Source organism: Petaurus breviceps, unplaced genomic scaffold, assembly GCF_028583685.1.
Source record: "Petaurus breviceps papuanus isolate PSGF00001 unplaced genomic scaffold, PetGlider_PUasm1.0 90602, whole genome shotgun sequence".
In the NCBI taxonomy this organism is placed as follows: domain Eukaryota; kingdom Metazoa; phylum Chordata; class Mammalia; order Diprotodontia; family Petauridae; genus Petaurus; species Petaurus breviceps.
This window is the reverse complement of record NW_027187283.1, coordinates 2,027,128-2,039,664: the sequence shown is the minus strand read 5'-3', so window position 1 is coordinate 2,039,664 and position 12,537 is coordinate 2,027,128. Positions and strand designations below refer to the sequence as shown.

The window sequence follows — 12,537 nt, the reverse complement described above, 5'->3', positions numbered from 1 at the left end:
ATCAGATATGAATGACTTGCCTATTTTCAGCAATACAATGATATAAGACAACTCTGAAGGAATTTTGATGAAAAATGCTATCCATTACCAGAAAAAGAACAAATAGTGTCTGAACACAGATGGAAGCATATGATTTTACTTTTTTTGGAGGGTTTTTTTTTTGTTTTTTTTTTGGTCTATGCTTTCTTTCACAACATGACTAATAATGAAATGTTTTGTATGACTACACATTTATAACCTACTAGCCTTCTAGAACTGCTAGCCTTCTCAAGGAGGGTAGGTGAGGAGGGAGAAAGGGAAGGGATTTGGAACTCAGTGTAAAAATGAATGTTAAAAACTGTTTTTACAATTAACTGGGCAAAAATAAAGTACTAAAGAAATTTTTAAAATGAAAAGAAGAGAATGTCATTGTCTGCCTCAAATTTCTTCCCAATATACTTGAGGAAGTCAATACTGGTACATGGCTAAATATACTCATTTTATCTGAAACTTATTCTTTTACAACTTTTTTTTTCCAGTTCAATTAATTTTTAGTTTAAGTCCTTTGGTTTTACTTTATTGTTTGAGTATCATCATTTATTTCAAATTAAATGTAGTTAATTAAATCCATAATCTCATTTTCTCACTAGCTGAGAAAGGCAAAGTGGAGGGGAGCAACAGTCCTCAAAATGTGTCCTGGTTGTTAAAGTACATGCCATATACCCCAAGAATACCCTGTTTTAGTGTATTACTAAGTTCAAAATCTTTCTTGTAATAATATTAATAGAAATTTATCCTTTAAAATATTGCTCCATTTTCCAACTATATAACTGGGTGAGATTATATTTTCTTCGTATATTTCCACTAAAATAGCGTATCACAACAGATTGAATGCAAATTTAAAAATGAGAATATAGGTATTTTCCATTAAATCAGATATTAAGCAGATTTTCAAAAATATCCAAAACAATGTTACTGTTCACAATAATTTTTCTTGCTCTGGAAAATAGTTATATAAAATAAAATGTTAATTATATTAACATGCATTGAGTTTATTATTTTAAATGAATAAAAAACTAAATGTTACAGTTTTGTTTTCTAATATCATAAAAATCAAGAGTTATATCTCACTTCAACAAAAGCCATTTGGGGTCCTTGATAAAGTTTAAGACTCTAACATGGTTCTGATAATAAAATGTTTGAGAACTGTATGTTTACAATATAGCTTGACAGGTGTAGCACTTTGAAAACCCTATGATAGAATTTCAGTTCTGACATTTTCTAGCCCAGTGGTGTTGGACAAATAACCTTTCTAAATCTCAGTGTTTGCATCTATAAATTAGAGATAATAATACTTAAAAAAATGTCTTACAAGGATTGTTTGTGGGAGAATGATCAAGGGGGAGAGTACCTGGCAAAGGCTTTGTAAATGTTAAAGAAAAATATGAATTATACTGTTATACTTTGCATAATTTTAGATTGCCAATGACCACTCTCTCTTAGAGACAAACTAGGTAAAACAGGCAAAGGCTACTTCATTCCAAAAACACTCAACATTCCTTCCAAAAACTATTTTCACCAAGGATAACATAATCATGAAGTTCAAGATTATTTGTTATGGAGGAAATATTATGTAAGACAAATAGCAATAACATATCCCTCCCAAAAAATGAATAGAAAGAGTAGTTGAGGAGAAAATGAGCCTGTGGAAATGTGTTTGTTTAATAGGAATTAACAACTGATGGCAAAATGGGATATGTAGTTCTTAGCTTTAAGAAGGGACATGGAACTGCTGAAATCTTTGAACAGGAAGGTGGAATTGATTCATACCTTGAGAGTTCATAAAGATATACCAACAATCTGAAATACAAAATGAAAGAAAAGACTAGAAATCACAATAACAGAACATTGACAACAGAAATAGTGTTAACCCTTCCAATACTTAGTTAACTGAGGGGAGAGGATATTTGCACATGTATATGTGTATATGTATATCCCAAGCAGGAAATAAGAATGGAGGAACTGAAAAGAGAGCTAAGATGTGATAGATGAGGGAGAAACTGGAGAAGGCCATAAACTACTGGAAGGAAACAGAATAGAAAAGCTATATGGGGTGAATTGAAATGATAATAATGGATGACACCGAGAAAAAAGAATTGTCTTTGTAATGGAAAGAAGAGAGGAAAATAATGAGTAATAGGGGCTACATATCCAAGACATATAGGGAGGTAATAAGAAAACACCTAAGCATACTTGATGAGTTCAAGTCACCAGGTCATAAAAAAATGTAGTCTAGGTTACTTTTTTAATTATGAAATACCATGTTGTAACTGTCTTCAAGATCATGAAGAATAAAACAAGCAACTAGTGACTAGAGAAATTAAATATTTTCCCTATATGAAAAATGAACATAAAAACTGCATTTTATAGAGCAGATAGCTTAATTTAGATTCCTGGCAAAATTTTCAAATGTAATAAATACAGTGGAGATTGGTAATGAATACTGTGAATGACACAACGATAATCAAAAAGAGCCTGCGTGACTTCATTGAGAAACAGTCAGGTGAGACTAACCTCATTTCCTTTTTGGCAGCATTATTAGACCAGTAGATTAGAATAGTGCTGTAGCTATAGTTTATATAGATTTTATCAAAACACTTAGCAAATTCTCTAATACTATTCATTTTGAAATGTTTGAAAGATATCCGTTAGCTCATAGTAGAATTAAGGAGGTTTAGAAATAAATTAGTAGACCCAAGAAGGAGTCAAATATTTTTAACCTCAGCTTGGTTGGAGGTCTCTAGTAAAGTAGATAAAGGATTTGGACTTGACCATACATTGTTGTACATATTTATCCTTAGATGGAAAAATCACTAACACAGTACATTTAAAACTCTAAGATTACAGAGAAGTTGCCAGGGAAGGTTGGCAGAGAAGTTGCCAATACTCACTTTTAGATTTTCCTTATCTGGGATTTCCCTATTAAAGATCTCAGACACTTTATCCCTATACTAATCCCTACCTTATACTCTACTTTATAGCTATATTAGAATGCCATCTTTCCCAAGAAAATCCATATTTCATATGTGATCTTTGGGTATTCTCATATCTCCAGAATATTTCAAACTCATCTCTACCTGTTAGAATGCTTATCTTTGTCAAGGGAAAGAAAAAGCACCATTTACTCTCTGAAATCTTTCTTGATTACCCATGAGATACCTTCCCTACCCTTCAACACTTAAAGGGTTCTTTCTCTTCCTCAGACTTTTTGTTTCTTTTTAAAGATGCAGAAAATGTCTTTGGTATTCACTAAAATGTGATTTCTACCTGTACAATCAAACATTCTTTCTGAGTCACAGCTTTTATAATCAATTACTTTAGTACTATAGTCATGCCATTTTGCCCATTTAAGTCCCAGTTTTATCATTTATTAAAAAGACAGGGGCAGAGGGAAAGGCAGCAGAGGTCTCATATTGGAGGGGGTGTCCCTTCTAGCTCTGTAGTCTATAGCCCATAATCTGACTTGTTTAGGAAAGAAAAAAAAATAAGGACATTTTTATTGAAAAAAAAATCATCTGAAAGGTTTGGAAGCTTGATGTAATGAAATTTCTTATGCTTCTTCTGTGATTTAATTGTTCAACTCTGCATTCAGAAAATCATACCTTTTGAAAGCAAATTCATAATTATTGTGGTACATTTAGTGAATAAGGTTAATAGGTTTTATGAAAGTTATGAGAAAAAGAATCATCAAGCTACATATTGGATGCCTAGATGTGGATATCAGACTGACATCATCACAGGATTCTGTTTTCTAAAAATAATGCCAAATGTAAAATCAAGTTAATTATATAGTCTAATGAAGCATTTGCATTAAATTACAGGGTGTCTCAAAGTCCTACTATATTCTTAAAATTATTCATATATGTACATATGTGTGTATATATGCACATATATGTAATTATTCATATAGCTTCAATAGCATCATAACATTGCTATATATATTACTGATTCTGTTTAGCTCTTACATATTAAAAACTTTAAATATTTCTTAAAATAAAGACATAACTTATTTTCCTCACTAGAATGATAAAAAGTGGAACAAGCTGAGAATGAAGGTCAGAAAACAGCTTTTGAAGAAAACAAATGTAAGGTGTTATAATGATCTTTAAAAAACAAGAGTATTCAAAAAGATTCATGAATTGAAAACATTTAGGATATCTGAGAGGTTTGTTGAAAGAACTCAAAAGTATTTTGAACATGTACTCAATCATGAGTCAATAAAGCATTTGGGAATTTGGCTTTATTATATGCTATTTCACACTAACAAAAGCAATTTGTAGCCTGGGAAATGTAGTTGTGGTGCATTGGCTGCCTAAACAAATTGCAATGGCAATAATCAGAGGTTCTCATTTGAAGATATTGGCACTTTTCAGAAGTTAAATGCGCTGAAGCCTATTACATTTGTGTCTTATTAACCAGCTTCAAATGGGGCTATGAAGCATTTTGTTCTCACTTTGCAATAAACCCCAGAGACATTCTGCTGCTGGTGAAAGATTTGTCTTTGCCACATTGTTGGGTGAATTTCCATTTACTACAGAGAAAGAAAATGGAAGATTTGAATTGTGCTTAAGAAGAAGAACATGTTAGTGCTGTGTTCTATTTTCATTTCCCTAATCATATGAGGAGAGATGGCTCAACATATGTATCTCATTTTTATCTGTAAAAGCTACTATGTGTTTCTTTCTGAGGAGTGGGAATTGAATTTTAATTCAGATAAAGCTATGGGTTAAAAACTACACAAGAAAGAAACTTCATACAATGAACCCATCTGTGTACTAACTATATGGTCCAGTAAGGTTATCCCCTTCAAAATATGCAGTCCATCACTGGGTATCCTGGAGGTGATTGAAAAAAAAGACCTTCATAAAATCTCTATATCTTTCTTCCTAGACTTAGCTGCTAGGTAAAGTCAGAGCAGTGTAATGACTTGCACTGAGCCCCTTACTCCCATAGCTGCTTGCCTTCTTTGGCCTGGCAATTTAATAATGCATTCTAAATTGAGATCTTTGAATTTTTGTTCTTCACACAGATTAGTTTAACTTCAGTTGAAATCTTGGCCTCTTTCATTTTGTGAATGTCTGACTGGAAACTAGAGGGCAGAAACACACATAGAAGCACAAATTTTATCTCTTCTCTCTGTGACTTTGCACTGGCTGTCCCTTCTTTCTGTGCTCTCCCTCCTACATTCTTAAAGAGGCTTTTCCTAATACCCCCTCACCTCAAATTCCTAGTGCTATCTCTTTTACCTTTCATCTAGTCGGTATAGATAATGAATGTACCTAGCTATTTACATGACTTTCTTCCCCAATTAGAATGTAAGCCCATGATCAACAACCATTTTTGCCTCTCTTTGTATCCCTAGTAATTAGCTTAAATTTTAAGCACATGATAAGCTCTCTTTCTATGCCTGCCTCTCTGTCTCTCTCTCTCTGTCTGTGTGTGTCTCTCTCTGTCTTTCTGTCTCTCCCTCTCTTCTCTGTCTCTTTCTCACACACACATACATACATACACAAACCTTTATGCACTACAAACACATCAAACATTTGCTTCTAAATGCAGGAAGAAAGGCAGTTGGTGATGAACTGAACAGGGTTTTTCTATTTAGTCATCCTGAGGGTAAACTCTTTTAGCCAGAAGTTCTCTTGATTAAAATGATAGAGGACATAAGTAAAGCAATTTAAATGCCCTAAATGCTACTACTTATAGATAGTGAGGAATCTTTCCATAATGGTGAGAAGACGGGTAAAAGTCAATGGAACTGGTTTGGGGAAATTGAAAATTAGCTACTTATCTTTTTCATCTTTCTAGGCCCCTTGGCCCCCAGTAACGCCACCACTGCCATGCCCTGAAAAATCAAGGAAATAAAAGACTTCTTGCTCACAGCCAGAAGAAACGATGACAGATTTGTCAAGATCAAGAAAAGCAAGGGTAATGTGAAGTTTAAGATTACCTGCAGCAGGTACCTGTACACATTGTTCATCACAGACAAATATAAGACAGAGAAACTCAAACAGCCCCTGCCTCCTGGTTTGGCTGTGAAGGAATCATTCCACCTATATGAAAATATAGGGGGGGGGGGAAGAAAAGAAAATTAGCTACTTAGAAGTTTCCAGGTCAGAGAAATACTTCCTCCCATGCTTTGTTCCTAAAGTTCAGAGGAAAAGAGTGGTGACTGATGCTCAGGGTCTTTGAAAAAATTATTTCCCCTAATGAAAAAAATTGAAGAATGAGAGTTAAGAAAGATTCATTGATGGGGCGGCTAGGTGGCACAGTGAAGACAACACTGGCTCTGGGGTCAAGAGGACCTGCATTCAAATCCGACCTCAGACACTTACCACAAAATCTAGCCATGAGACCTTGGGCAAGTCACTTAACCCCAATTGCCCTCCAAAAGAAAAAAAAGGAAAAGAAAGATGCATTGCCAGAGTCAGCATGGGTACGCTGAGGTATCTACAGCATTTAAATCACTTCTATTCTAAGAGCATAGAAGGAGAAACTTCATTAACTTGTCCAATTTATTTTCTTTTTGGAGAGGTGGTCATATGCATCATCTTTGAACTTTATAGTATAAAATATTCTAATGGCATAATAAATATTATATAATTACGGTTTCAGAAAAGATGAGAGTCAATTTGGAATAATCAATAGAAAAATAGTGACAAATTCAAGACTATGAGTTGAGTTTCTCTGACCTCTAGCACATACTGGCTCCATGACTGTGAAAGAATTGCATAACTTCTTGATATCCCAGGCAACTCTTTAAGGCTATGAAATGCAGAAAATGAACCCTCTCTACTGGTAGAGGAAGTACTTCACTGAGATATCCCTGCACCAATGAAATCATAGATCTCATAAAACAAAATACAAAAACAAATCTATGGACTTTTCTAGTTTTAGGGCTAGGTGCTGCCTGTAGCAGCATAATAGTTTAAAAAATAATATACACAATAGCTTAAAAAAAGCTTTAGGGCTGAAAATAAAAAAAAAAAAACAACACTTTGTAGTTAGTTATAGATGTCAGTACCAAATAGTAAAACAGAGGAACTCAGTGTAGATACCCCAATGAAACTGGGAATATTTAGCAAAGTGAAACTCAGCAGAAAAGAAAAAAAAGATCACAAAAATACTGACTCAGTGAAGAAAAAAACTTACCAAATGAACTTAACAGAGTGAATAGGTGTCTCTATAGGGTCAAAGATACAAGTTGCCCTGACCACCCGTCTTCTTTATGAATGTTTTCCATGACTTCACTAGTTCTCTAAATGTTATGTCTCCTTTATCTGTATGCCTTGGTCACACTTTTATCCTAAAAATATATTCTGTCTCACATAGTTTCTGGGGAAAAAACATAGCCCTGTATATGTAGAAAATATTTCCCATTACTAGGTCACTTATTTTACTTACCTTTTTGATTACATGAATTTTCTTTGAAGTAAATATCGTCTGGTTGGAGTAGTAAAAAGAGACTTCATTTTATAAATAAATCTATACTTTTGAGTGATACTATATAGTATATTAAAACTAAGATAGCCCAGGGTGGCTAGGCGGGGCAGTGAATAGAGCACCTGCCCTGGAGTCAGGAGGACCTGAGTTCAAATCCGCTCTCAGACACTTGACACACTTAATAGCTGTGTGACTTTGGGCAAGTCACTTAACCCCAATTTCCCTCCAAAAAATAAAACAAACAAACAAAACTAAGACAGTTTTTTGAAGGTCCCACACGTGAAAGGGGCTTAAGGTGCCTCAGATGTAGTAGTCATAAAACTGCTACAAAGAAGAACTTTTGTAAGACAACATAGCCTAGAGAAAATACATCCTTAATTTGAAATCTGCCATGAATACAGTTTGCAAAAGTGACAAACACCTCTTAGAAATATTTGTCTTCCTGTTTTATACTCACTTGTAATTAGAGCATTGTAAAAATAGTTATAAAGTTCAAGGAATTTGGAATTTGCATACAGAACTTGTTGTTTAGTGGCTTTTCACTAGTGTCTGACACTCCATGACCTCTTTGGGGGTGTTCTTGGCATAGATATTAAAGTGGTTTGCCATTTATTTCCCTGGCTCATTTTACAGATGAGGAAATTGAAGCAAACAGGTTTCAGTGACTTGCCCAGAGTCACACAGGTAGTAAGAAGATGAGATCAGATTTGATCTTATGCAGATGAGTCTTCCTGACTCCATGATTGGCACTCTCTACATTGTACCACCTATCTTGCCCCTTCATAGGGAAAACTTTTGCACAGGAGTCTTTAAGGTCTAGTTTACTAAACAAATTCTTTCTTTTTTTCAAAATAAATAACTATTCAGCATAATGGGACCTGGAATTCTTTGTACCCTTCATTGAATAAATATCTAGATTGCCTTAGAATATCATTGTAAATATCTGCTTATTTGTTTCTTATGTGTTCACCCAAAATGTTAATATTGTTGTTAATTGATAATTCCCGTTGTGTCTGTTTCTTTGTGACCCTGCTTTAGGTTTTCTTGGAAAAGATAGTAGAGTAGTTTGCCTTTTCCTTCCCCAGCTCATTTTACAGACGAGGCACTGAAGCAAACATTGTTAAGTGACTTGCCCAGGGTGACACAGCTAATAAGTGTCTAAGTTCAGATTTGAAATCTGGAAGATGAATCAGCCTGACTTCAGGAACTCTATCCACTATGCCACTTTGCTTCCCAGGATGTCAATGATAAAAAATTTAAATTCTTTTTTTTTCTTTTCTGGGGGAGATAGATGGATAATTAGGCATACATTTTTGTCATTAATAATAATTTCAGTCACCATTTTTGGGAAATGAAATTAAAGGGTTTTTTTCCCCTTGACTCTTATTTCATCTTTTAGTAACAAATCTGCCCAACAACTTCAAAATTGTTAGTTGGTTAGTCATTTATCATTTATTAATCATTTTCTCTGTCAGGCACAGTTAAAAATATTTGTATAAACTATTGTAAAAAAAATACAGCAATTCTAGAACAGGCTTCTGTATATGATTGGTTTAGTAGAGTTATATTTACCATACGTGTTTTACTGCCATACTCTCAATCATTCAAGTTCATGAAATTGGTGTAATCCTTGACTCATAATTCTACCTCAGCTTGCATATCTAATTTCCAGAACTCTTTGTTTGAATTTTCAATGTCTCTAAAATCTATATAATCTCTTCTCATACAATCACATTTTTAAGTGCCTACTATGTTCTAGGCGTGTGCTAATCACTAAGAAAACAAAGAATGACAAGGAGATCACACTCTATTTAATATTTTATTTTTGCACAATTACATGCAAATAAAATTTTAACATTCATTTTTAAAAATTTGAGTTCCAAATTCTCTCTCTTCCTCTCCCTCACCTCCACCCCCCAATTTAGAAGGTAAACTATTTTATATGAACAATACATGTGTAGTCATGCAAAACATTTCAACATTAGTCATGTTGTGAAAGAAAACATAGACAAAAAATACAAGAAAAATAATTTTAAAAGTATGTGTCTATCTGGATTCAGACACCATCAGTTCTTTGTCTGGGGATGGATAGCATTTTTCATCCTAAAAGCTTCAGAGATGTCTTGGATCATTTTATTGCTGAGAATAGCTGATCACTGTTGATCATCTTAAAATATTACTGTTAGCACATAGTACATTTCACTTTGCATCAGCTAATGTAAGTCTTTTGAGGTTTTTCTGAGAGCATTCTTTTCACCATTTCTTATTGTAAAATAATATTCAATCATACTTACATACCATAATCTATCCCACCATTCCCCAGATGATGGGCATCCCCTCAATTTCTAATTCTTTGCTCCCATAAAAGAGATGCTATAAATATTTTGTACATATAGGTCCTTTTTTTTTGTTTTTCTATCTCTTTTGGTATACAGACCTAGTAGTGATATGGCTAGGTCAAAGGGTATGCATGGTTTTATATCCTTTGGGCATAGGTCCAAATTGTTTTACAAAATGGTTGAATCATTTCATAACTCCACCAAAAGTCCATTAAAGTCCCTTTTTTTCCCATACCCCCTACTGAATTTTCATTCACTTTTTCTGCCCTATTATCCAATCCAATAGGCATGAGGTAATACTTCAGAATTGTTTTAATTTGCATTTCTCCAATCAATAGTGAGTTGATCTCTCTTCATCATTTACCAATTTTGTAATTGCTCTTATTTTCATAAATTCAACTCAGTTCTCTATGTTTGAGAAATTGGCCCTTTATCAAAGAAACTTCATTTTTTTTCATAGTTTTTGTTTCTAAAGGTATTGTCCTCTGTCATACTCCACCATTTATTCTGTTCTCTCTCATCTATCACCCTGTCCCTCCTCAAAAGTGTTTTGCTTCTGACTACTGCTTTTGCTAGTCTGCCCTCCCTTCTAAACTTTCCCCTGCTTTCTCTTATTCCATTCCCCTCCTACTTTGTTGTATGGTAAGATAGACTTCTACATACAATTGAGTGTGTATGTTGTTCCCTTTTTAAGCCAGTTCTGATGAGAGTAAGTTTCATGCATTCCCCTTCATCTCGCCCATTTTTGCCTTCATTGTGAATGCCTTTTCTTATTTTTTTATGTGAAATAATTTTAACGGGAATGGGAATTTGAAGATCTTCCCTCCCACTTAAGACTTCTAAGGGAATTTGAAGATCCTTTCTGCTTTGAAGATCTTCCCTGCCTCCTAATAGGCCAAATAAAATCACATGATCTGTTGATATGTTGGGAAGAGTTTGCTGAAAAGGTGGAGCAGACCCCAGAGGAAGCTGGGAGTCAGAGGAGCTAGAGCTGGAGTGAGGAGAATACTCAGGCAAGGAGACAGCTAGAAGCTTGTGAGTGTTTGTTTGTGGGAAGACTAAAGGATTGTTTGGTTCCCTGCTGTTATGTTGTTAACTTCTTTGTTGCTGTTATGTATTTGATTTTCTAGTGTTGGGATTTTGGCTTTCTGGTATATGAGTAAATATTTTGCTTCTGTCTTCTCTATGGAGAGAGAATCTTTTATATTTTGTGATTCAGAATTATGGTGGCATATTCATAGTCACCATGGATGTTGTGAATATTGTGTTGGCACTACATTTGGCAACAAGAATGGGATCACGAAATACTGGAACTCTATTTGGAGGCAGAAGGGTTTTAGAAGAAGAAGTGGGTATCCCAGGATGGGAGGATTTACTTAATCCTCCTTAGCAATGGAATGGGCTAAAAGTACAGGGTTCTGTGAAAACTGGAAACTGAGGCTACTCAAGGGAGAAACTAGAGATTTAGAAACATATTTGCAAGGAATACCAATAAAACCAGGGAGAAAACTGGAAGTGGTGTGTAGAAGAGGTTGGGTTTTAGTAGCAGGTAACTGCATTGTATATAAAAACAGAGACAATCTACAGGAAGAAAAAACTCAGATGGAAAGGGAGTTGGCTGTGTTACAGCATTCAGGCTCTCCAGAAGAACAATCTGGGAGGTCTCAGGTAGTAGAAGAGAAGGCTTCTGTGTCTTTATCTCTCAAAAAGAAGAAAAAACTAATACAAGGAATGTACATGTGGCCTAGTTGCCGGCTACCACGGCCAGGAGAATGTGTGGGAGGAAAATGAAACAAAGCTAGATAAAGAGACTTTTACAAGGGCAGAAGTTTACCTCATACCGAGAATAAAGCAGAAGGACCAGTGAGGCCACCCAGAGATCAGGGAGATAATTGAAAATTTCACTCAGCAGGAGGTTACTGATGTTATTAAGTCAATTGACCAGAAGGATGGGAGAATCATTAGTGTCTTGGAGGGTGAGAATCAGCAATGAACTCATTGGAGGAGTATTGGGAGATAGCATAGATTGCTTGAAATTGCTTGAAATTAGTCAGAATCCTTTTGTACAGAAAGATTTAGGGATTACCATATGCAAGGCAGTAACAATATGACCAGTTTGTTACCTTTAGCAGCATATGGATGCAATAAAATGTATCTTACTGATTGTTTGTGGCCTAATGGAAAGAGATTCTGTTATTCTCTTAGGATCTGTATGAGAAAGTTAAAGGAGGAAATAATGAAAACTGCTATCATGGTCAGAGATGCAAATGCATATCATGCTATTCCCTTAGAAGTTTCTCATAGAAATATCATAGTGAAGATGGCTCCTCCCGCATATAAAAGCTTAATTCTTACTCTACTAATTGGGGAGATAAGGCACCCTCTTTTGGAGGTGCTGTATAAGATTTCACAACTCCAAATGACTTGGGGTAACAGGGAAAAGATAAATTTACTCAAATGATGGGGGAGGGGGAGGGGTTTATGGGCGATGCCATGGTTGCTTTGAATGAATATGGGGTGATCTCCATATAAGGCCATGGGGGTGATCACCATATAAGGCCATAAATGTAAAACTGCGATGTGATTGGCTCGGATTCGCTATATATTTTCTTGTGTGAGAGGGCGCTCTCTCTCTCTCTCTCTCTCTCTCCGCCATGTAACTGTTGAAGAATAAACCACCCCGCTTCACTCCTCCGCCTTCTGTCTGGTGTTTTTT

The 12,537-nt window shown here is 35.1% G+C and overlaps 1 pseudogene; it reads left to right on the top strand.

Annotated features, from left to right (window-relative positions):
* Positions 1-5,879: 5,879 nt before the first annotated feature.
* LOC138142744 (large ribosomal subunit protein eL38 pseudogene) lies at positions 5,880-6,134 on the top strand (annotated as a pseudogene).
* The last annotated feature ends 6,403 nt before the right edge of the window (positions 6,135-12,537 follow it).